At 37.7% G+C, this 25,579-nt stretch overlaps 1 pseudogene across 1 annotated transcript; it reads left to right on the top strand.

Annotated features, from left to right (window-relative positions):
• The first annotated feature begins 14,380 nt into the window (after nt 1-14,380).
• Nucleotides 14,381-23,534, top strand: LOC311171834 (ribose-5-phosphate isomerase-like; annotated as a pseudogene). The gene is made up of 3 exons: nt 14,381-14,442; nt 16,860-16,945; nt 22,893-23,534. The product of its transcript is annotated as a ribose-5-phosphate isomerase-like (transcript).
• Nucleotides 23,535-25,579: the final 2,045 nt, after the last annotated feature.

Consider the following 25,579-nt stretch of genomic DNA (forward strand, 5'->3'; position numbering starts at 1 on the left):
CTGCCTTCAGACTTAATTAAAGGGCTTGTTGCTTCATGTCAATATTTTTTCCTGTGGCTCAAGTTCAAGGAGCCAGCAAACTGGCACCTCATAGGAAGGTGATGTGAGGCTGCAGGAACAGTCCCTGAGAAACCCATACTCAGCAGCAAAGAAATTAGAGGGAAAGAAGTATTCCTACTAGGTTTTCTTAATGCTAACTTATATAATTTATTTTTGGGGGGGCGTGGAGGAAGGAGAAATTCAAGCTTCATGAATGAGCTTAGAAGGGTGTTGGGAGGAGGGAAGGAATATTGTAGTTGTTAGCGAATATTGTAAATTGTGGCAAAGAACAAAGGAATAAATCCTAAAGGTCCACAGACAGAACCCTTGTCCAATTTGCAAGTTTCAAGAAAAAAGGAGTATGAGATAAATGGTCTGACCACACCATCACATCTATAGGGGTACTTTTAGGATAAGAGATTCACATTACTGTTGGTCCTTACAGCTTCCCAATTTAGCTTTGACTAAAATGGCTCTGTAAGATCAAGGGATTGATGGGAAGCTGTGAACTGTGTTTCTCCTTTGTCAATTAATGGTTGGCTAATAGTCAAACTCCTTTAGTTAACTGAAAATGAAGATAAAACAATTATGTATACTTTCTATCATGTAATTTAACCTATATAAACCAAGACCCAAAATTATGGGCTCATTCACTCAGAGAAATCTGTTATTGTGCCTGGGTCTGCAGTTTGGTTCAGAACAATCCTTCAATAATTTTCTCTTTTAATAAGCTTTGAAGATTTATTTATTTATGCATACAAGAGCTGGGGTGCAGGTCAGAGATGTGGTGGGTGAGAGAATTCACCAGAGGCAGAGTGGGAAACAGAACAGGCAGAGGTACTGAACTATACTGCTGAGGGGAGCAGTGGGCGAGGCAGGAGAGGGCTGCTGTGCCATGTGGGTCACCTCCATGGCCAGGGATCAAACTTGTGCTGCAGTGGCTGCAGATAGCTTCATAGTGCTGTGTCTTAACTCCTTGTGACACCAGGGAAGCCCTCTTTCAATAAGCTTTGAATTCACTTCATAGTAGTGATTATTTCAGTCCACAATATGCAAATGAAATTTGTCTAGTGAAAAGACACTTGATTTCTCCTCCTGCCCCATCCCCAGAAACCAATTTGCATCCATCTGCAACCCTTATTCTGCTTCCTTCTTGTCTACATATATGTTGTTCTTTAAATTTTCCTTTGAAAATATTGGTGTTTGTTGCTGGTTGTCACACTTATGACTACATTAAATAAAATCTTTGATATGTATTCATCTTATATTTGTGTGAATGTTATGATTTTACTTTAAAAACATAACAAATTATCCTTTAATACAAGACAGGGGTATTGGCACGTGTGATCATAAATACTCTAAGGATTATTTTTGATTACAAAAAGAGACTGATAATTTTGTGTTTCAGCTTGACTCCTTTACATAGGAAGTCTTAATTAAACTTAAGCCTTTCTGAATATGGTTAGCAAATCTAGAATTACATATTACTAAGCAATACAAATCCAGATAATTAACTTCTGTCTAGAAATTTCTTAAGGAATCTCAGGTGGTAGTTTCAGTAATGTCTATTGTTCTAAAGACTAAACAAACAAAAAAAAAGTTTTATCAGTTCTTTTATTCTGATCCTAAAAACCAGACCCAAAAAATTAATCTCAATAGGTTTCACCTGCAGTATTTGTTAATTAGGTTGTACTCTTTTCTCCTTGAAGTCTTCACAATCTGTTAAGCTTCCTGACTCCTACTGCTATTAAATTTAGAAACCTGAAAACCATGGAACCAGAAACGCATTCTTATGGAAAGGTTTCTGGGCATTGGCTTCACACATGAAGTGTGATGTTTGTTCCTTAATGGTGGGTTTGTGAAAGTTAATTAAACGTGATTTATTCTCAAATATGACATTCTAAGTATGACTCTTATTGTGAAAGTTTATTGAATGATTTCTTTGTACAAAAATGGATAAATCTATATTGACTTTATCCAAATAATATTGCCCTGAAAAAGAAAGAGATTAGTTAAATTATTCTAAATTCTGAAGACGAGAGTTATAAAATTTAGAATTGTGGGAATCCAATACTACTTAAAGAATCTTAAATTTCAGTTTAACAAAAATATAATTTGTGGATTAGGAGTAGATTAAAAATGATAAAAGATTTTCTTATGTATAAATCAGAAGAGAGAGTATTAAAAACAAAATAATGCCAAAACAATGCCAAAACAATGCCATATGAAAATTTCCTCATCAGTTATTAGAACATCCTATTTTCACTTTTCTGCCGGATATTGCATCAGCAGAATTATTTTCCTGAAAGTTCTCTGCTTCCGAACTCAGAAGCATCCAGTTCCACAAATTAGATTTACTACTCTAATACAGTTTCATTGTTGACTAAGAAATGTTAAGTTAAACTCTAAAACCTATACCCTTGAGTATATTTCTTGAAAGACCAATAGTTTAGAGTTACTGCTTCAGTTTTATCCATGAGACTCTGAAACTCCTTTGCCAGATTTCTATCCTGAGTCCTAAGTCTTATGAATAGAGAAGGGAAAAACAAACCACCTGTTGATGATAAAACCAAATGAATGTGGCTAATTAATTTCAGTAACCAGTGAAAGCTATGCAGGAGAGTAAAATCCTCTGTTGGATTTGTTTTTAAAGATTTTATTTTTATTTATTTATGCACACAAGAACTGGGGTGTAGGCTAGAGGTGGGGCATAAAAGGATTTACCAGCGACAGAGTGGGGAACAGAACAGGCAGATCTACTGAAATACAATGCTGAGGGGAGCAGCAGGTGAGACAGGAGAGGTCTGCTGTGCCATGTGGGTTAGCCCCCTTGTGGGGGGGCGTTGGGGATGGAACTCCCTTGTGGGGAGGCGGAGGGGGCGGGGGAGTCTGGGATGGAGCTCCAGTGCTGCAGTGGCTGGCAGTAGCTATTGATAGTGCTAAGACTTTAACCCCTGCACCACCAGGGAGGCCCTTCTGTTGGATTTTAATACAAATTATTTCATTCTTTCATGACAATTTGACCAGAATTTCCTCTTGGCTAAGTATATTATGAATAGCAAAGGCAATATTCAGTCTTTTAATAAACCTTATGAAAGTGTAGAATGTAGAAAACATATTTATGTTAACAATGTTATATTAATAATGTTTTCTTTATGCAAAATAAAGTTAAGGAAGACCGAGCTTCTTTCACATGACAGCTTTCCCCCTGCAGCTTTTACAATGACGTGGAACTGTTTAAGAAATGTGAAGTGTACCAGTAAACCTAATTTAATTTAGGGACTCCATTTTTTGTAAATAATGTGTGGTGTCCTAATATGTGGGACCTATGAATGTTACCTTACCTGACAAAAGGGACATTGTAAACATGACTAAACTTAAAAAAAAAAAAAGAAAGAAAAAGAAAATGTCACACACACACACACACACACACACTGGAATATTAGTCTGCCTTTAAGTGAAGGAAATCCTTCCATTTGTGACAACACGAATGTACCAGAGGACATTATGCTTGTGAAATAAGCCAGACATAGCCTAAAAAATAATTAAGATAAAGGCCCCCCATTGTTAGCCTCCCCATGTGTCTCTCACCCACGTTTCTCTTTCAAGTGCCTCTACAAATCTCTTGTCGACATATCTCCTTCCATATCTCCTTCCTAGTAGTGCCAGTGGGGTGGGAAACATGGTAACCCCCCATTTTATGGTGATGTCTCTCTAACAGGCAGGAAACCAAATTATTGTGACACAGTTTTGCAATTAGAGAAAGTATTTTATCATGAGGTTAATCAAGGAGATGGGTGTTTGGCTAAAATCTATCTCCAGATCATTATGGGACTTGTGGAAGGGGGCGGGGAAGTTGGGTTGGTCAAGGAGAGCAAGGAAATAGAGAGTTCGTGTTGTACTTGTGAGTGGGCTGGTCATATGTTTTCAACGATTGAATGTTCATTGTGTGTGTGGGGTTGTTCACATGCATTTTTCAGGGCATGTGGAAGATCAAGACATCACAAGGTTACTCTAGGTCAGTGTCCCTGACCTGTGCTGTGAAGCCCACTCTCCAAAAGACTGGCTAAGTTTTCTCTGTTCAAGCCCTGCTGCCTTTGTAAAACAAAAGGGAGGGGTTTCTTTAAACACAATCAAGCTAGGGGGAGAGTAAGAGGGAAATGGGAAGAAATGAGGCAAATCTTTTGTAAAACAACTTTTGACCACTTTCTGCAAAACAAGTTCTGACCATGGTTTCAATTCTAGTGGAGAGAGTTAGGTTGTAAGAAAAATGTTTTTGTATATTAGATGGAAAAGGGGGCATTTGAGATTTTTTTATAGAATGGTAAGTAATGGAAGGTGCTAAGGAGAAGAATCAAGCAAGAAGTGTGTGTATGTTGTGGTATTATAATTTATAATAAGAAACAAATATTTAGTCCTTGATACTGTTTTTTGTACAGACCTCCTAAAACCCTTGAAATGAAAACCCTAGATGTGTCTTTTGCTTTATTAATGAGGCAACCTTTGAAAATATCCAGGAACGTTTGATTGTCAATGGAAACAACTTTGTGATTACTAGGTTGGAACCCCCACTTCTCTAGGAATAGAAGAGGGGCTGGGATTGAGTTCAATTACCAATGGACAATGATTCAATCAACCATGCCAATGTAAGGATGCCTCCATAAAACCCCCAAACAATGAGTTTCCAAGAGCATCCATGTTGGTGAACAATAGAGATTTGGGAAGAGTGACAAGTCTGGAGAGGCATGGTAGCTCCAAGTTCTTTCCTCACACCTTTCCTGATGTTCCTCTGCCCTCTGGCTGATCCTGAGTTATACCCTTTTATGGTAAACTTGTAACTCAGTGAAGTGTTGCTTTTAATTTTGTGAGCCACTTTAGGAAATTAATCCAACCTAAGGGGGGCTGAAGGAACCACCAATTCGCTGGTCAATCAGCTGGACATAACAAGCAGGGCATAAAATTGGCATCTGAAATATAGGGCATGGATTCTTCTGGTACTGAACCATTAGCCTGTGGAATCTGACACTCTCTCCAGGTAGAGATTCAGAATTGGGTTAAATTATATAATATCCAGCGGGTGTCTGGACCGTTGCTTGTTGTTGTGAGGACCGTTTGGAAAATGGTCTCAGAAACCAAAATAGGAGTGTTAGCATGGGAGAGGCAGCCAAGAAAACACTAATGGAATTGACACTTGAGTAAAGGGGTGAAAGAGGTGGGGAGGGAGGGTGGCAAGGTGGAGCATTGCAGGGGAAGGAGTCAGCATTTTATTCTAGACTCCTACTAAATTCTGGAGATTTATTTGAGAAGGATATGGAGAGAAGACTATTCTGACCAGATGTGGACTTGGATGCCATTGAGAACTCTGACTTTATTCCTGTCGTTGTTACTATTGTGTGGTTCTAGAGAGATTTCCTGACAAAATGACAACCACAATTAATGACCACTGTATGGTTCTGAAAAGCTTAGGCTTGTTTATGACTAGTGGGTTTGGGGTTCACGTAAATAACATGTGATTTTTGAATCATAAAATGAATTTGGTTAAATTTAAACAAAATATTGGGTGATAAAATACATTCTTTTAGGAATTTTTAAAATTTTGACATGGATGCTAATCTACCTTTTGATTTAATCTCTTCTGAGAGGGATAAAAGGTGATTACAAAAATGTATCTTAAACTACTATACCTTAGGTTTTTCCTCTCCTTTATAAGCCTTTCTAAAATTAAAGTGCACCTGTCATTGTAGTAAACTCCATCTTTTTCCATAATTTATTTTCTTTTTTTTAAAGATTATTTATTTATGCTTACAAGATCAGGGGTACAGGCCAGAGATGCGGGGGGTAAGAGGATCCACCAAAGACAGAGTGGGGAACAGAACAGGCAGATTGACTGAAATACACTGCTGAGGGGAGCAGTGGGCAAGACAGGAGAGGTCTGCTCCACCATGTGGGTTTCTCCCTCGCCAGCCGGGGATCGAACTTGTGCTGCAGAGGCTGCAGACTGCTTCATAGTGCGGTGCTTAACCCCTTCTGCCTCCAGGGATGCCCAATTTAATTTCATTCTCTAGATGCAAAGAAACAGTCATAACACTGCATGTGCCATGCAGAGAAGAAAGGAAGTATTAACTGCTGGAGCTTCCATCCACTTTGTGTGTCTCTGAGAAATGTCAATGATTGGCAGCATGTCCTTCTGATGATGGTGAGTCAGCAGAACAGAGGCCTTAAGAGAAACAAACAAGTATGTGATAAAGATACTTGGGGGTAATTGGCTAAGTTGGGAGGGGTATGCACTAACCAATTAGCTTGATAATATGAAGAAGATATCACAAAAGAGTGTATTATTTGAGAAATACTAATGGGACATAGTAGTTTGAAAGTAGGCTCATTATATCTTTCGGTATGATTTTTTAGAAGCACCAGGTCACATCCTCTGCAGTGTTATGGTAGAAATGGATCTGAATCAGCAGTCCAAGTGGAATTTACATTTTAATGAAAATCCCTACTTGACCTCAACCTCTTCTGTCTTTCCAAAGCACATTGATTCAAGTTATTTGTGTACTTACATGATTAGAAACTCCTTGCAGGCACCTATGTAGGACTTACTGCATTGTGGTTAGAGAATAAATGGAGAAACAGCATTTCCATAAATCTAACGCCACTCATACACACCGATCATGGCAGGAACTGCTACAGATACCGTGTGCCATACACATACTCTAGACACTTAAAGGTGCTGTGCAGGTGTACTTTTGTGTAATCCTCTCAACTTTAGGACTGAACCTTAAAGTTAAATTCCTGCTTTAGAAAGTTAAGTTGTTTGTGCAAAGCTATGTGGCCCTTATAAAAGTCCTAAACCTCAGGTCAGAATTTTCTCTCTACCACACTAGTTATTCTGTCCTCAGATAATCTTGACAATTTTTCATAAGAACCAGAGAAGCAAAAGGAAAAACAATTTTAAAAGTTCTTTGCATAATATAATCTTAGGTTAAAGCACCAAATAAGGTCACACATGGAAAGAACCTTTCGTTTTTAGATTGAAAAATGAGGACTTTTTACTTTTATAGCTGTGTCCCACTTAGAATCACTTTTCATCTAAAAAAGAAGCAATTTCATGAAGTGCTAATTTTAATCAACTTGCATCTGCATAAGGACCTTCAACCCTCCTCTTACATATTCCATTATATAATTCTCCCCTTTCCAGGCTCCTCAGTCCTGAAAAGATTTATACCTGGACTTGTATTTCCATATACCAGTAAAAATGTCAGGCTGTTCTTTCCAATTTCAAATACTCTTTTTTCCTGAATATTAGTTATACAAAAGGGCTTCAGTAAGTATAACAGTGCATATTAAATTAAATTAAAAATCAGAGTCAATCTCAGGCTTTCTACCAATGAGAAAAGTTTGCTTATTCTGTTGATTTTCTTCTAAATGGTTATGAATTTCAGCAGTTTCTGAATTGTTATAAAAAGATCAAACATTTTATTTCTCAGTTCTTTCTCTTCATAATTCCTGTATGCTATAGAGCTATTGAAATGCTTTTCACCAATCAATACAAATGTTAGCGGTTGATGCAGGTTCTTTTTGTTGAAGTACAAAGACCTTTACTGCCTTAAAACCACTTTACTAGGGTTCAAAGTGAAGCATATTTTTTTTTCTTAGCAACAGTTTTAAATGTACCCTTCATTTCATTGGTTAAGGGCCAGGTAAGTTCCAGCTATTATAAAAGAAAACATTTTTTTACAGAGGCCTTAACCTTTCTTTTAAGGAGTCACGACACTCTGCTCAGTAGTTAGAATCAGAGATTCTTCTCTTTGTACTGGAACATGCCGGCCTGATGTAGATGTGCTCAGCACTCCTTCTAAAGGGTGTCTACCCCTAGCAGTTCTATCAGCCAGCACACCCTGTACAACAGATGGCACACCCAAACAGTGGAATTGAGGAACATTTGATGGAAGGGCTAATTACCAGTGTGCAAGCAGGATGAAGGAAACTGAGTGTGTGAAGGCTATCAACAGAGGAGACTTTACCATGCCAAGACTTTTAGTGCAAAGGGAAGGGAGGATTATTAGAATCTGGAGAGTTAGTTATGCCTGTAGGAGAAGCACCCCACCCTACCCCCAAAGGAGCTGTGCCTTCTGGGGAACAGCCTCTAACTTCAGTGACGCTGCAGTCAGGCAGCTGCCTGTCAATACCTGATCCCCATCTTTCTCCCCTGCTCAGTTCCCTGGCTGGTGCTTCCCATTGGGTGAACCCTACCAGCCATATCTACTGAAATGATATATTCCAGCTAACCCTTCTGAGATGAGAGCAGGGGGGAGGTGCTACCCCAGCTACATACCAGACTCAGTAGGCACTATTATCTTTTGGGCGGGCTTTGTTGTGGGGGGATGTCCTGTGTACTGTAGGACGTGACCAGCATCCCTGGTCTCTACCCACTAGATGCCAGTAGCAACACTGATTTCCTCAAGCTGTGAAAATAAAGATGTTTTCAAATGTTACAATTTGTCCCATGGGGAGTAAAATTGACCCTTAATGAAAGCTGTTAGTGGTTAGTGGATTTGTGAAGGTTGACCATTCATTCATTCATTTCTTCATCTAGTCAAGGAAAACTTGTGCTGGATTTTTGTTTTGTTTTTGTTCATCTACTGGCAAACTGATGATGAGCATTGGAGTTACAAAGATGAAAAAACATGAACATTCTTGCTTTCTTGAAGCTTACCATTTTTATAGCAGAAGGCAGATGATTAGCCAATTATCAATAACAAAGTTTATAGCACAGTGCTATAATGGAAATTTAAACAGAGTACCACTGAATCACAATTAATGCAAGGTGATGTTAACTGTCAGTTCTCCAAAAGGATCTGTTGATTAAGTAAAGTCAGATTCATTAAACAGAGTCAAACTGGCACAATGTGCAATTTATGACATAGTAGTTTTTGATTGGTAAACACAGTGAGGTGAAGGTATTGAAGTAATCGTGATGAGCAAATTGTCTTGATATGTAAACTGTTTTAGTGGTGCAGTCCTATCTCCAGGTACAAATATTTCCTGGAGCAAATGGCTAAGGCAATTTTTGCTTGTCTTAGTGCTCTTAACATAGGCACAGGAAAATATTAGTCCCTGGGTTATGTAACAAATAGACAGGATATTAACTTAATTTCACTCTCAGAGTATAGAAAGGTAACTAACATTCATTGAAAAGCAGTACTGGGGCCTCCCCTGGTGGTGCAGCGGTTGCCGCTGGGCTGCGAAGCTGCCCGCAGCCTCTGCGGTGCCGGTTCCATTCCTGGTAGCCAGCGAGGGTCCCACATGGTGCGCAGACCTCTCCTGCCGCGCCTGCTGCTCCCCTCAGCAGTGTACTTCGGTCCTTCTGCCTGTTCTGCTCTCCTCTCTGGCTCTGTGAATCCTCTCACCCTCCCGCACCTCTGGCCCGATCCAGTTCTTGTATAAATAAGTGAATAAATCTTTAAAAAAAAAAAGTACCTCATACTTTAATCCTTACACCAGCCACGAGGATTTAAGTATTGTCATTTATACATGAAGGGAGACTTAATTACCCAAGGTCACAAAGCACCTGTTAATGCCAGGATTTTATTTTCCTGTGGGGATGGCGAGTTGGGGAAAGAATCTAAAAGGAAAGAATATTCTAGATGACCTCAGAGATGAATAGAATTTCAGTAATTGGGAAAACTGTAATGGTTGGAAATGAAGAGAATGGATTTAGGGAAAGGGAACAAAATTATTAAAACTCCAATCTTAGGGAACAGGTTTGTGGGTGCTTGATGTGATTGATGCAGAACTCATATTAGCTGGAATTAGAAATCATGAGGAGACATGAATTCCTTTCCTTCTTCATTCATGTTCCTTTCCATAAAACAGTACTTCTACCAACATTTCCACCTTCTCAGGAGTATATTAAGGAAACAGCTCCAATTTGAACTTTCTCACTGTCTCCTAACAGGAAAGAGGAATGACTTATCTGGTTGGTGGGACGGGGTGAGGTTCCCTACTTTGTAGGCTGGTGTCCTGGTTCCTGTTCTCTCACTGAAAATGGTGACCTGCATCTCCCTCTGCTTCTACAGTCTTTGGTAAGCATCTTCACCTGGAAAGGAAGGCCTAAAGTCCCCTAGATGTTTGTTTATCATTCTATCTCCAGATTAGAATACTATCGCGATACATATTCACCTTCTATGATAAACCTTAATTAAATGATTAAGTGAATACCTGGAATAAAGCAAGCATTGTTGGTTGGGTTTTTGATGAAGTATGAATGATTGTCTATGATTTTCCTCATCCCAAACATGTGTGTTCTCTTCAGGTTCCAGAGTTCTGGATGAACCTATTGGGCTTTGTTTTATTTTGTTTTTAAACACGTGTTTTTGATACTATTTCATCATTAACCTGAACTGATTTCAGTGTTTGGAGTTTGCTCCCATTGTGGAATTCAGTAGGCTGAAAATGAACTAGTTCTCAGAAATAACCATATTTGAAAATCATCCTGATCTTGCCCTTTTTGTGTGGTGGAATAAATGTTTCCTGACAAACTTGGTCTTTTTACCCAGGCTCCTCACAGTCTCTTTCCACCAGCTCTCTTTTCCTTCTCTTCACCTCCTGTGTAACTGACACACAGAGACATGAGCAGGCATTCTGTTTCGGCTCTCAACTCACCCTCCCTCCCTCTCCCCCCTCCCCCCCACATACACACACAATTTTGCTTTTAAGCAGGTCATTGATAGGTTTCTAGAAGCAGCAGCTAGTTATGTCCATTCAGGTAGTGAAACTGGTTGAAGATAAACCTTTGTGGGCAGTTGAAAGTGGTTTAGGTTTGCAGGTTCATTGTTCTCTGAGATTGCTCAACTACCTTCATATGCAATTGCACAGCTTCAATACTTACTAGATAGTAGATCCATCTGCCCTTCCCATCCCCCCCCACCCAGTAGGATACAGGATAATAAATGTGAATATTCATAAAACAACCATGGCTATTCATTTTTAAAGTAATTAGTTTGTGTTACTGGCATAACTAAAAATTGATCAGATAATTGCTGGTTGATAGCATGCATACCCAAAGGTGATTTAGCTTGGTTTATCTTTATTCCCAAGGACTAGTTATTTAAATATAACCTCTTTAGAAGGTTTAAGAGACTTTGCTTTTTACTAAAACTCCAGATAAATGATGTCCTGCCTGTGTTTATAATGACAGTGAAAAATGGGCTCCAGATGATTACCTGGTCAATTTAACTAAATCAGGATGAATTATTTTGAAATTAATCTTTATATTAGTGTTTAGGAAGATAGATTTAATTACCTCCTCCCAAAAGTGGAGTCTTTGTAATCTTAATTTAAGTGCTTCATCACTCAATATATGGTATACATTTCCTTTTTATATTTACAAGCCTACGTTTTAAAAAGCCATTTTAGATGAATTGAATTTTATAACTGTGTAGCAAATTTGAACAATAATTTGTTTATTTTGTTTACCAAGGCCATTGGAAGCAGTTAATTGTGAATATACTGGGAGATGAGCCATTTCCAATTCAAATGGGTAATCACAGATATTTGGGAGAGACATTTGCCAACTTGTGATAGGAGGATAATAGCCATCACCATGCATCATTAGGCATTGGCAGTTTTATTTAAACAAAACAATAAACGTATGTTTTCTGAACACAAATATTTATATAGAAAAATCACATCTTCATTTGACTTTTAAACTTTGTTAATTACAACTTCCAGTTATTATGGATTTTATATGTATCATGAGGTGGTTACTCTTATTAGTCCATTTCAAAGATGAGAAAAACAAGGTGCATATCTTTTATTTCCTTCTCTTGGTTTTGTTTCTGAAGAGTCATAGTCATAATTTGGGACTTAATGGGGCCATCTATGGAATATTACCTCTTCTTGGGATAAGAAGGTTTTATTTAAATTTTAAAATTTGTAAAATCAACTACAATGGCCCTTCAGATAAAAAGGGATTAGCAAGTTAATTGTTTCTTGTTACGTATGAATTAATTTGAAAATTGTCCTAAATATATCAGTATAAGTGTATTTACAACATAATTAGAAACGTAGTCTTTTATTTTATTTTGGGATTTGTCTTAAATGAAAAATCTTCAGTACATAGTGAAACACTGTGCATACTTTATTTGAATACAAGTTGTAGTGTGCTCACTGTTTTGAATTTTACATATTTTGATGCAAGAATATTATAGAAAAAACTTAAAAAACTTAAAATTTAGATGTCAATTTTTTTAAAAGATTTATTTATTTATTTATACAAGCACTGGGTACAGTCAGAAGTGCCGGAGGGTGAGAGAATTCACCAGAGCCAGAGCGGGAGCAGAACAGGCAGAGTGATGAAGTACACTGCTGAGGGGAGCAGTGGGCAGCAGGACAGGTCTGTGCACCATGTGGTACCATCCCTGGCGGCTGGGGATTGAACAGGCACTGCAGAGGCTGCAGGCAGCTTCACAACCCAGCTCTCAACCGCTGCGCCTCTGGGGAGGCCCGAAGTTTAAAATTTTAATCATTTCACTCCATTTTTATTTTTTAAACATGTAATGCATAAAAATTACAAAAATTTAAAAATGTACTCAAAGCAGGTCTACTTTCTATTACCTTTCACAATTCCCAGTTATCCTTCCTAGAGTAAACCCCTATGATCAATGTGTTGTGTCCTTCCATAAAAATTTGAGCATGTGCAAATATCTGTTTATATCTTTAAAAAAAAAAACACTAAATATTAGCATACTCTGCTGTAGGGGCCCAGACCTGGGGCCCAGACCTGAACATCCAGGTTCTTGCCTGAAGCAGGTACTGAATGTTAGCTCCAGTGAAGGTTTCAAGTTTCCTATTGTGAAGACTGAACCTTTCCCCCTGCTTGCTACTGTGGCTTGTTTGCATTGGTGGTCTCTCCTTGCTAGAGATAAGGAGAGACCTCCTCCTCCAAACCCTATATAACATTGTACACATTCCTGAATAAATGAGACTGGCGATAATCCTGGCTTTGTCTCCACTCCTTGCGTACCCCTGTTCCATACCAAGGCCCTGCTTCCTCCCCCGGGTACCCCGTTGATTTGCGGCTGGCCTGGACACTCTGCAAATAGTTCCTCACCTCATTTTTTTGCTTAACAATATATCTGGTATGTCATCCCTTATCAATTTTAAATTAATATTTTCACCTTTTAAAAAAAAGTTGCAAAATATTCTGTTGTATGAATGAGTCATAATTTATCTAACCAACACTCCAGATAAATAAACAAAAAGACTTTTCCTCTGTCTTCTTTTTTTTTTTTTTCACATTTTGGGGTTTGTTTTGTCCTGAATTTGCATGCTTCTCTGCTCCACCGTGCCTCAGCAAACAAACTATATCACATGTGTTTACCTTTCCACATTCCCACAATCTCAAATTCTGTTTGCCAGCTTACTTCAACAATGAATAGAGGATTTGGGATCTTTGCCATTTATTGAAAATGAAGTTGAGGTTCGCTGGTCCTGGAGTCTGCAACCACTGTGTCATTAAAGTCATTTTCATTCTGTCAGTCCTGCCCAGGAGCTCAGTATTTTCCCATGACAGTTTCTGTCTGCATAAAAGATCTAATTCACACAAATTTTAATAAAATTGCATATTGGCTCTGCTGATCTTTTGTCAGAGTCAGTGTATAAAAATAAGTATGTAAATATATGCATTTTGAAAATTTACTATAACATTCCTCAGTTCATCAAAAATCTTAAGCATCTCTATTATTACTGATAATAGGTTACATGTAGAGAAACAAAGATAAATACGGCATGGAATGTTTATACTGAGGTTTCAGAAAAAGAAAAAAGAGGTAATTTGTACATTTTTAAAGGTGGAAGCTTTATTTTGTCTTATAGGGTTTTGCATTTGTTGAAAGCTTACATGCAACAAAAACTGACTGTGTTTAACCAAAATAATTGAGGTCTATTTGGATTATCTTAACCACCTCAATGATTATAATCCTCTAGTTCAGACCTATCATATGGGGAATTACCTTGAAGCAATGATAGCCCCAAGTACATTATGAGGAACACTATTATCTCAGAAGTCACAAAGCAGAAATGCTCAAAGACCAAATTACAATGCAGGAAACACAGGGTTTATTAAATCAATTTGAAACACAAGAAGTAGCAAGTGTACAGAATTGGGATAAGTTAACATTATTGTATTAGAGTACAAGCTGATGGATGGACCACAATACCTGAGTCTGGGGGTTCACAAGACTCTTTATCTCTCTGCCACTTGAGTCCTATCTCATAATGGTGTGTTATGAAGACCAGGGATGAGGTTTGAGTTAAAGGTTTATCAATAGAAGGGACCATGGGCCAACGACACATACTTGTTAAACATGCTCAGGATCAAGGACATCTAGATGTGATGAGGTTTGTCAATTAGTCTGCTAAACAGTTGTGAGTCTTAGATACATTTCTTGGGCAGATAACACACAGAGCTGGAAAACACATCTATAGACCATACTAGATGTCAGATGGTTGAATTTGGGGTGACATAATTCTCATTCCAGAGGTGGCATGATTTGGTTTTTCTTTTCCTTGCTATCTTTAAATAACTCTCTTGTTCATTCCATCAAACTTTCTATTTATTTTATTGATAGATTTCCTGGCATTTCTTACAGGTTACCAAGTCGATATTTAACATGTCACATGAATTCTACATGTATTTCATAAGTTACTTGCTTACTTGTCATGTATATATGCATTTCAGTTTTGCATATTATAACTTATGCTATGCTTAACATTTCTATTGACTTCAGTCTATCCTGTTTGTTTTCTTATCTTTCATAGCAGAATTAAATATTCACAAACAGTATATTAAATGCACCTTATCAGGCCTTGCTTTTACAGTCTAATCTTATGTTCTGTATGTATACTGAAAATCAGCCTCAATAGTTCTAAATTGAACGCATCATCTTTTAATATTAAAACAACGGTTATTCCATAATGATTAATGGCATGAATTTCACCCCAAATTAAAGTTCTCTTCAGCTTTTCCCTCTTTACCAGAATCACCAAAGATATTTGCTTTTACCTCAAAAATACTAAGTCGTTTATCATCTCTTTATTTCCATTGTTTTGAGATATCTACTTATTGCCAACCATGTTTTTCTGTAATTCATGATGTCTTGATTTTTTGTTGAGCATCCTTCCATCTTAATCCCTCACATAAGATTGCTGCTTTTTCCTAAATATTATGTACATTCATACAGCTGAGCATTAGCATATTTGAATCTTTAGTTTTGATATAACTATAAATTCACAGGAATTTGCAAAATGACATAAATATGTCTTGTGTACCCTTCATTCAATTTCTTCCATGTTCTTTTTTGTTTCGAATGACCCTCCTTCCTTTAGTTAGCTGGCATACTCTTAATCATCCATTAAGATCCAGCTTTAAAATTATAAAACTTTCCAGACTTCTTCCCACCAGTGCTGGGTTAATTATTCCTTCTTTAAAAAAAAAAATTATTTATTTATGCATTCAAGAACTGGGATATAGGCCAGAGGTGGAGCGGGTGAGAGGATTCACCACAGACAGACTGGGGAACAGAACAGGCAGATTGAATGAAATACACTGTTGAGGGGAGCAGTGGATAAGACAGGAGAGGTCTGCTATGCCATGTGGGTAGCAATCTGGCCGGTGAGGATCAAATTCATGCTGGGGATAGCTTCACAGTGCTGTGCTTAACCCCTTGTGCCACCAGGGAGACCCTAATTATTCCATCTTAATGCAGATTTTTTTCTCCCTGTATGACAGTATAACCATTTTCTTTGATAGTCCATCACCTCATTGAGGATACAGTTTGTGGTTTTTTTATCTTTGAATCCTAGGACTTAGCATGGCACATATTAAATGACCAATAAAAATGAATTTAATACAAATTGTTTTTCCTTTATAGAAAATGGAATATAATTTTTTCAGTTAAGAAACTATAATCAATGGACAAAGTCTGAGAAACATCTGTAAAAATTAAATTCTTACGGTTTTGAGGATTAGTCAAATATAGTGAGATACGCTTTTCACTATTTTGCTCCTTGTTTCTTGTCACTGACATTAAAATCTTTTCATTTATTGTATTTTAATAGTTTGGCAGGTTCTATTTTCTTCATTTCCCTTTAAGTTAAACTAAATTTATCTAGCAGCTAGTGCACTTTTTGTAGTAATTGAAATCTTCAAATTTGTCTTTTACTAGTCAGTGAATTTCAAACCTTAGAGATGAGAATTAAAATCATAGCAATTAAGTATCTTTTGCTTATACATAACTCCCCATGTGTCATATAGCTTTCTTTTCCTTGTATCATAATCAGAAATAAAATGCACTTAAAAGCATGAACTTAAAAAAAAGAAAATAGAACATAAAAATCCAATTGCACACAAAAAGCTTTCAGTGTATTGCTTTAATGAGGGTAGCATTACACGTTTCTTTCAATGTAAACTTTCCTAGAGGTTTTTAAAATATAGTTCAATTAAGAAATACTATTATATTCATGAGCACATTCCCTGAGAAATATAAAATAAATTTGACAAAAAATTTCCAATCTGTCATTCTAAATATGTAGTACTAACATTACTGTTGGAATTGGGGATTCTGCCGTCACATTCTGTGGACTCCTGCTTTGTTCTCTGATAGAAGTTACATGAGATTTGCATTCCCCTAGGTCTCGTTAGGCACTGGGTATGAATGAGGAGGCTACATGAACATTCTGGCTGACCTCAGCCTGGAAGACCTAAGCTTTGTCTCACTTGAACCCTAAGTCAAAACCTCCAGTATTCTCCACCTCAGAAAATCTCCTGAGGGAGGCAGCTGGCCACAGCGAGGGCTGTTAACACCCATTGTGATAACTTTGCTGTTCCGAGCTCATGGGCTGGGTACGTCTTGTTGGTGCCCATTTCTGGTGCAGCTCACCACTGCCGCACAGAGGTTGTGACAAAAACAGTGATTCCAACCCACCATATTCTCTAGAAGTGTTTCATGAGCAGCTTTTAAAAAAGACATTAAGAGGGCCTCCCCAGTGGCGCAGCGGTTGAGCACGCTGGGTTGAGCGTTGGGTTGAGCGCTGGGTTGCGAAGATGCCCGCAGACTCTGCAGCGCCAGTTCGATCCCTGGCCACAGGTGAGGGTTCCACATGGCGCGCAGACCTCTCCTGCCGCCCGCTGCTCCCCTCAGCAGTGTACTTCGTCATTCTGCCTGCTCTGCTCTCCGCTCTGGCTCTGGTGAATTCTCTCATCCTCCCGCACTTCTGACTGTACCCAGTGCTTGTATAAATAAATAAATAAATCTTAAAAAAAAAAAAAGACATTAAGGCTATGTCGGCAAGAACATGAAGAAATTGAGACAAGATCATAACACAGAAAAATAGATTCATGTGATTTTTGAATGTATGCTCACTTCCTAAGCTATCATTGGTGAAGGACCCACCTCAGGAGCCTGGTCCAATTTGCTTTACCATATCTTAGCACCTGGCCCTATCCTTTGGACTTTGATGGGGCCACATTCTATTCCTTACACACTCAAGCTTGTAGCCAGAGTCTCGTAAGTTTCCTCATCAAAATGACACCCCATTGCCACCTAAGGAAGATTATGCCTAGTCCCAGACACTGACTGGGTATAGCTGCATCCTGAATTCCACTTCTTTTTAAAACTTTTTGTCTTTTTCAATTTTCTTTTCCCCCAAAGTTCCCCATACAAACCTTTTCTGCCAGTACAAATATCAAAAACCCCACCCCTATCACTTTTCCCTTCCATTAGTCCAAATACTAACTAACAGTCCCTATGTGATGACACATTAGGCACAACTGAGAGATGCTACTGTGGCCTGGCTAAGTTGAAGGTTGGAGGCATAGCAACCCATGATGGTGATCCTTATTAATGAGCAGTACCATGTTCTGAACACTCTGAACAGTTTCTCCTTGCTTTTGCTGTGTCTTTAAATTATAAAAAGTAATAGTGTATGATTTTTTTTTTTTTGACAAGTGAAGGTTCTCCTTGCTTTGAGTGAGAAACAGAAGAATCAGACTTCATATTTCCTTCTAAATTCAGAAGCAACTGGTGTTGTTTGGAAATGATCACTAAGGCATTTCTACATCTGGGCCCTGAAATTACTTTTTTCTTTGTTCTCTGATAGCTTATAACTGAAGACAAGACTTTTCATGGACTAGGGGACAAAGGTAGGGAGTGGAGAGAATTACCTAGCTTTTTTATTCTTGGCAAGTCTTGACATCAAAAGAGCAGAGAAAGTTAATATTCAAGTGGACCTTCGGAGGAAATCCAAGGACTGCCTTTCTGCAGGGTCAAATCTTTATCTTGAGTAAATCATTTAAAGCAACAGGGTTGGAGACAGTTGGCACTATCAGCCGGCACATGCTGTTAGCTGTCACATTCTGTTCTGTTATACCAAAGAATTTATAAGAATAGTGATTCATCTAATAAAATAGTTCATTAAGATAAAATTAGATGGTCAGGAAAGCAAGCCAGTATTTTAGCACCGTTACAGTTAAAAAAACATTTTGTAATGTGAAGATTTATATTTCCCATGATAAACAAGATTATTTTGGTTATCTATAGAAAGCATATTAATGAAGAACCTTAGGAAGTGACATGTTTTCCTTCCTATAGATGCCTTTTCCCCATCTTCTATAGGAAGTGAGTACCCTAGACTGTGAAAGTACATTAGAAAAAAGTTTTTATCTAAAGAAATAATCTAAGGTGCTCAATTTTTATTCTTTATTTTCTAAGGATTTATTTATTTATACAAGAACTGGGGTATAGGCCAGAGGCATAGAAGGGTGAGAGAATTCACCAGAGACAGAAAGGGGAGCAGAACAGGCAGATCTATGGAAATACACTGTTGAGGGGAGCAGCGGGCAAGACAGGAAAGGTCTGCTGCTCCATGTGGGTAGCTCCCTTGCTGGCCTGGAATGGAACCCACACTGCAGAGGCTGCGGACAGCTTCACAGCACTGAGCTCAACCCTCTGTGTCACCAGGGAGGCCCTCAATTTTTATTCTTTAAAAAAAGTTTATTTTTGGTCAAAAATATCTCGTGTGCATCATTCTCTTGTTGATTTTGTTATTTTTCATCTGTTTCCTTCGCAACTTATAACTAACCCCACATATCTCTCTGTGCACATACACAATCTTCCCTTTAAAATCAATAAGATTAAAATAAGAACAGCAAGGAGAATAGTAGAATTTAGACATTTTATTTCTGTACTTCTAATTAGATTATTTAAAGTAAAATTGATATTTTGAGGTTACACAAAATGATTTTTAAAATCCCATTGAACTTACCCTGTACAAAATTTATATTAATTACCAGTGTTGCAGTAGTAGGTTTCTCAGCTCCTTAAAGCTGATAATTATCTCTGGAAAAAAAGATAGTCTTATTTTCATATGGCAGTTTGTCACATCTATGTATTAATATTCAACATCCTACTTCAATTTCTCCAAATATACTATTTGCTGTCAAATAACTATTTTAAAGCTTTTAATTTCTCCTCATTTCTCTTCCTAGATATTCTAGAATAGTGATACCCAATAGAAATACATTGTAAGGTCATAAATAAGTTAAATCTTCTGTACTTAATCTTAAAAAGCTGAAAAAAGTTATATTTAATTTTAATAGTATCATTTAATCCAATGCATCTAAAATATTATCATTTCAATAATCAAAACAATTTAAAAGGTGATATTTTACATTCTTTTTTTATTGTGCTAAATTTTCACTATTCAGTGTGTATTTTATACTGTCTAAATTTGGACGACCCACATAGCACTTGAAACCACATGTGGTTAGAGGTTACCATAATTGGTAGCACAGTTATAGATCCTAAGTGTAATAAAGTTAGTACACATTCTAACTATATACATAATTTTATGAACATAAATATCTTGTTTTTAATTAGAGTCTGAAATCTCACAGGTACTAAAACAGGCATGTAAGAGATGATGGCTATATGAAATGATTGTAATTTAAAACCCATTTAAAAACACAGGCACAACTTTTCCTTGTGTGGATTTATGTACCTATGTCAACTGAGTTTCTTAATTTTAATCTACAGGGTTTCTCCCCCCCTCAAAGTTTTGCTTCTTAATGGTCTAAATTTTTCATTTTTCTTCTTAAAGAATAATGAATTTAAGGTTCTAATAATTTTAGAACCAACTTTACAAAGTTTTCTGTTAGTAAGATGCCTACTTCTGGCATTTTTTTAAATTTTCATTTAGAAACTAAGTTACATAAAGAAACCCAGTCATTTGCTTTTCCCTTTGATTCTGTGTGGGAAATTAGTGATATTGAGATAAATGTAGCATATTCTTCATTGGTTTCACTTTTTCTTTCCATTTAAAATTCTGTTCAAGTCAAACTCACTTTTTTTGAAGACTTAGATTGCCTCAGCTGTTAAATTTCCCATAACTTTCTTGAATTTAACATAAATAATCTTGTTTTATTTAAATACCATAGATATGTTTTCTCTAGCAGTGTAGTCACTGTTCCTAAGTGACATTTGAGATTAGGGAATGAACCTGGACTTCACTGGTTGTGAGATCAGATTGTGGGGCCCCATTACTACACTTGTAAGTGTGCAACCCAAATACAAGGAGAGTGTGCCTCCCCACCCCTTCCCCCTACTGACCTTTGTAACACACTAATTTCTTGTGAAGAGATAACATCTTTTTGTGGAAAATGACCCCGAGGTTAAGTTGCATTCAAGTGAAATTACGAGGAAGAGAAATGAGGAGAAATTAAAAGCTTTAAAATGGTTATTTGACAGCAAATAGTATATTTGGAGAAATTGAAGTAGGATGTTGAATATCAATATATAGATGTGACAAACTGCCATTTGAAAATAAGAAAAAGGGGTCTGAAACCAGTTCAGTTAGTCAGAGTTCCCATGGGCACAAAGACTGCCATCATTTAAGACAGGGCCAATCTATTCCGTAAAGGTCCAGGTAGTAAATATTTTAGATTTTATGCCAAATATGGTCTCTGTCAGTGCTCAACACTGCCACCTTAGCTCAAAAAGCTGCCACAGGCAATATGTAAATGAATGAAGTGGCTGTGTTCCAATAAAACTTTATTTACAAACATAGGGGTTGGCTGGATTTGAGCATGTAGCAGGAAGGAAACTTTTACAAAAGGTAAAAGAAAGTATTAGCTGCACCAATCTTTTTACTTCCTGTCACTTTTCCAGAATATCCACACAATGGAAATGACTTTCTTCTGAACCACATCATACTTCCCACATGTAGACATGTTTTCTAGGCACATTCCCATAACTCAAAGTAAATATTTCATTAGGTAATGCATGGTTTGGTTGCTCTTACAGAGACTTAAAATAGTAGTGTCTTAAGCAAAATTCAGGATTATTTTTATGACATGTAACTTTCCATGTGTGAGTAGTCTAGAGTTGATGTAATTATTCCAGGCTGTCACCTCATCTTATCTCCCTCATGACTCACCAGCCCCCAGGCTGCTAGAAGGGGAAAAGCACCCAACCTGGAAGGTATTCACTCATTTCTTTTCAGATCCCCTTGATTAACAGTCAAACATGGTCATCGACCTGCCAAAAAGCTGAAAAACTGCATTTATTCTGGCACATATTAAAAAAACTAGCAACAACAAATGTTGGCGAGGGTGTGGAGAAAAAGGAACTCTTCTGCACTGTTGGTGGGAGTGCAAACTGGTCCAACCACTGTGGAAAGCTGTGTGGAGATTTCTGGACCTACTAAACATAGAGCTTCCATATGATCCAGCAATTCCACTCCTAGGTATTTACCCAAAGGACACAGAAACATCAATTCCAAAGAACACCTGCCCCCCTATGTTTATAGCAGCACTGTTTACAATAGCTAAGCTTTGGAAACAACCCAAATGCCCAAAAATAGATGACTGGATCAAGAAGATGTGGTACATATATACCATGGAATATTACTCAGCATTCAAAAAAGATAAACACATGCAATTTGCAGCAACATGGATGGCGCTGGAAGGGATCATGCTCAGCGAAATAAGCCAAAAAGAAAAAGAAAAATACCGGATGGTCTCACTCATAGCAGGAATCTAGAAAACTTAAATAAGGGACCAGGAAAATGAATAACTATAAGATAGTGAAAATCAAAATCAACAAAAAACTATGAACCAGAGACGCTTTTAGGGGGGCGGGAGGGGAGGGATTGGGGTCAGAATGGGGGGGCTGCAATTGTATGGGGAATATAACAATAAAATTTATTTAAAAAAAAAAAAAAAAAAAAAAAAAAAAAAAAAAAAACTGCATTTATTCTGAGTAGCCATGTGCCTTAATAAAATCCCAAAGCTGGGCCATCCTGGACTCCCACACGCAGCCTCCTGGGTGTTCTTAGTCTGACACTTGTGGCAGCACTAGTAGCATAAGCACCATCGGTAAAGATTTCAGCAATGTCTTTTTGGTTCCCTCCATGATGCCCAAGATAGAAGTGGCCAAGAGGGTGGCTGACTGCACAGCAGTGCACGTTAAAAATAACCAAGGTGGTGCCTCCTTGGTGGCACAAGGGGTTAAAATGTCAGTGCTATGAAGCTATCTACAGCCACTGCAGCGTGAGTTCAATCCCTGGGCAGGGAGCTACCCATGGCACAGCAGACCAGTCCTGTCTCACCTGCTGCTCCCCTCAGCAGTGTATTTCAGTCAATCTGCTTGTTCTACTGTCTCTGGTGATTCCTCTCAGCCCCTGCACTTCTGGTCTGCATCTCAGCTCTTGAATGCATAAATAAATAAATCTCCTTAAAAAATAACCAGGGACTAGGAATTAGAAGTAGTTCTGCAGTTGTCCATGCTGAATAGCTGGAAGAGTGAAACAAGAGAATCTGAACCTTGTCTGTATTCCCATTTCCTTCTATACCCTTCAACTTATCCTTCATTATGGTTTAAATCCCAGTGACCTGGACAGACACCCAGAGATCGACTTTACCATCCATGGTGCAGATGAAGTAGATGCTGATCTCAAGTTCATCAAGGGCCAGGACACTGCCTAGTCCCAGGGAAGATTGTGGCTGGCTATGCTAGTCACTTCATTGTGATCACAGATATCAGGAAAGATTCAAATAACCTTGGGGATCAGTGGTACAAGGATGTCCCCACAGAGGTCATCCCAATGGCCTATGTCCCAGTGGGCCAAACTGTGACTCAGAAGTTTGGGGGAAAGACTGAACTTCTATGGCAGTCAACAAGTCCTGTAGTCATGGATAATGGGAATTTTGGACTGAAAGTTTGACCAGGAACACAGATGGAGCATGCACAACCATCAAAATTATCCCAGGCATGGTGGACACAGGCCTATTCACCAACATGGCAGAGAGTGTCAGGCAGGATGGCTCAGCGAGCAGGAGGGAAAAGCCTCTTGACTGCACAGGGATGCAATGTGATCACCTTCAGTCTCTGACCCATAGCCCATACAGACCTGCCTCCCAGGGGCCTTTGCCTTAAGGTATCTGTGCCAGTGGGCAAGTGGTCAGGGTGGGGGCTGGAAGGAGTTTATGAAGTTTTTTTTTTAAAGAAATATAGACATATACTCATTTTTTTTATGAAATAGAACTTGATTTCATGCTTTATATGAAATATTTACTAAAAGAAATCAAAACAAAAGAAGGGGACTCATTTAAACTTTAAACTTGTTTAAAGAATTGCTGATTAAACTTCTTTATATTGGGTGTGCTGAGAAATGGAAATCAAAACTTTTCTTTAAACTAGTGAAATGCAGGGCCCAGCCAGCAGTGATTTCCTAATGCCTTATAAAAAACATTGGTGAGTTTGTTTGCTTTTATATTTAGTTTAGTGTTATTGTGAAGATCACAATACCTACTATGCATTTTAAGATGAGGCTTACAAAATTCTGGTGAGTGGATCAGTGTGGTGGGAAGTGATTCAGCGTAAACTATCAGGAAGAAAATGTGATTGTTCTTTGGCTAAGATCAGGGGGTTCATTTATCCCTGTTGTTGGAAGCCATTGGCCAGAACTGCTGACTAGTACAGCCAAAACATGGCTATGAAACAGGAAATACTTTTAGATGATTGTCTTTTTATTTTTAATATTTGGTCCATTCCCTTATTATTACTTTCATAGTTTGGCATCAGAAGTTGTTACCTCTATATCATTTGAAGATTGAAATAAAATGATGTGGCACCAAAAAAATAAAAAAATCCAAAGGTTCTACTACAGAAAAACATGACTGAAAGTCGGGAAGGGGGAGAGGGATGCATATAGCTGCAACTAGATTTTCTGCTTTAATCTTATATTTGTAGAACAGTCAAGGACCTGAAAGGAGCTACTCACATTTTATTTGACGACAGATTATATGTTCTTATATTATTTGAGAACAGAGGCTGATCTATTCAGACATATTTGGATATAGATGAGCTATCTGCTGTTCATGGTTAGAATATTGTGTTAGAACTCAAATGTCAAATATCTACCAGATGCTACTACTCTGCTTTTCAGAATGCACAGGCACTTTACTAATAAAGCACAACATTCTTACCCAATGAATTCACATGTGGCCTCACAACCTTCTATAGCCTGCTTGAGATAGTCTCACCAATCAGGCAGAGTTGGCACATCCTCGGCAATTGATTTGCTGTTCTTGCCATGAAGTTTGACCTTTCATCTTTTTGTATCTTTGATATAGTCTTATCGATAGTTGATTACATGGCTATGCATGAATTGAATATTGTTTTTTCTCTTATTGTCAAATATCCTCTTTTAATTGTTGGCAATTTTTTATCTTGTTCTTAGTTTCAGATCATGATGTGTATCTCATTTTTGCACAATTAACTTTAGACACAAAACTGAAGCCAGAATTATTTTATTCAACCTCTTAATTTTTTAAATAGAGGAATTGAAACCCAGAAAAATGAAAGGAGTTACCCATGAGAACACAGCTAGATAATGGCAGCATTGAAACTACATTCCTGCACCCCTGATTCCTAAGTTAGTCTTCTCAAATTTAAAAAGTGACAAGAATAATTAAGACTCAGTAATAATTATGATAATTATTGGGTGTGATTGATTAACAACAGAACTTTATTTTCTTAAGTTTTTGTTTCTTACATTTATGTGTAGATAAAGACTAATACATTTAACCTTTTCTTAGTAGAAGAAATGGTACCTGAGTAATCCTTGCTCCAGCATCTAGAACTTTTTAAATTTTATAAGATCAATTTGACAATGTGAAAAATAAGATTTGGAGACTGCTTTCTAGGATATCTCATTTAGGGTAGGTTAGAAGGAAACCTGCAGCTGTTATTGTAATGCCCTTACATTTCCTGTTTCAATAAAATGCCTTTATGTGAGATCCAATGTGCTGAGTGGTGCAGAATATTTTCCAGATTAATTTACAATAGCACTTTTGAATTTTTTTAAAGTTTTATTTATTTATACAAGAACTGGGGTACAGGCCAGAGGCATGGGAGGGTGAGAGAATTCACCAGAGACAGAGCAGGAAGCAGAACAGGCAGAAGGACTGAAAACACTG

Source organism: Talpa europaea (assembly GCF_964194135.1).
Source record: "Talpa europaea genome assembly, chromosome: 6".
In the NCBI taxonomy this organism is placed as follows: domain Eukaryota; kingdom Metazoa; phylum Chordata; class Mammalia; order Eulipotyphla; family Talpidae; genus Talpa; species Talpa europaea.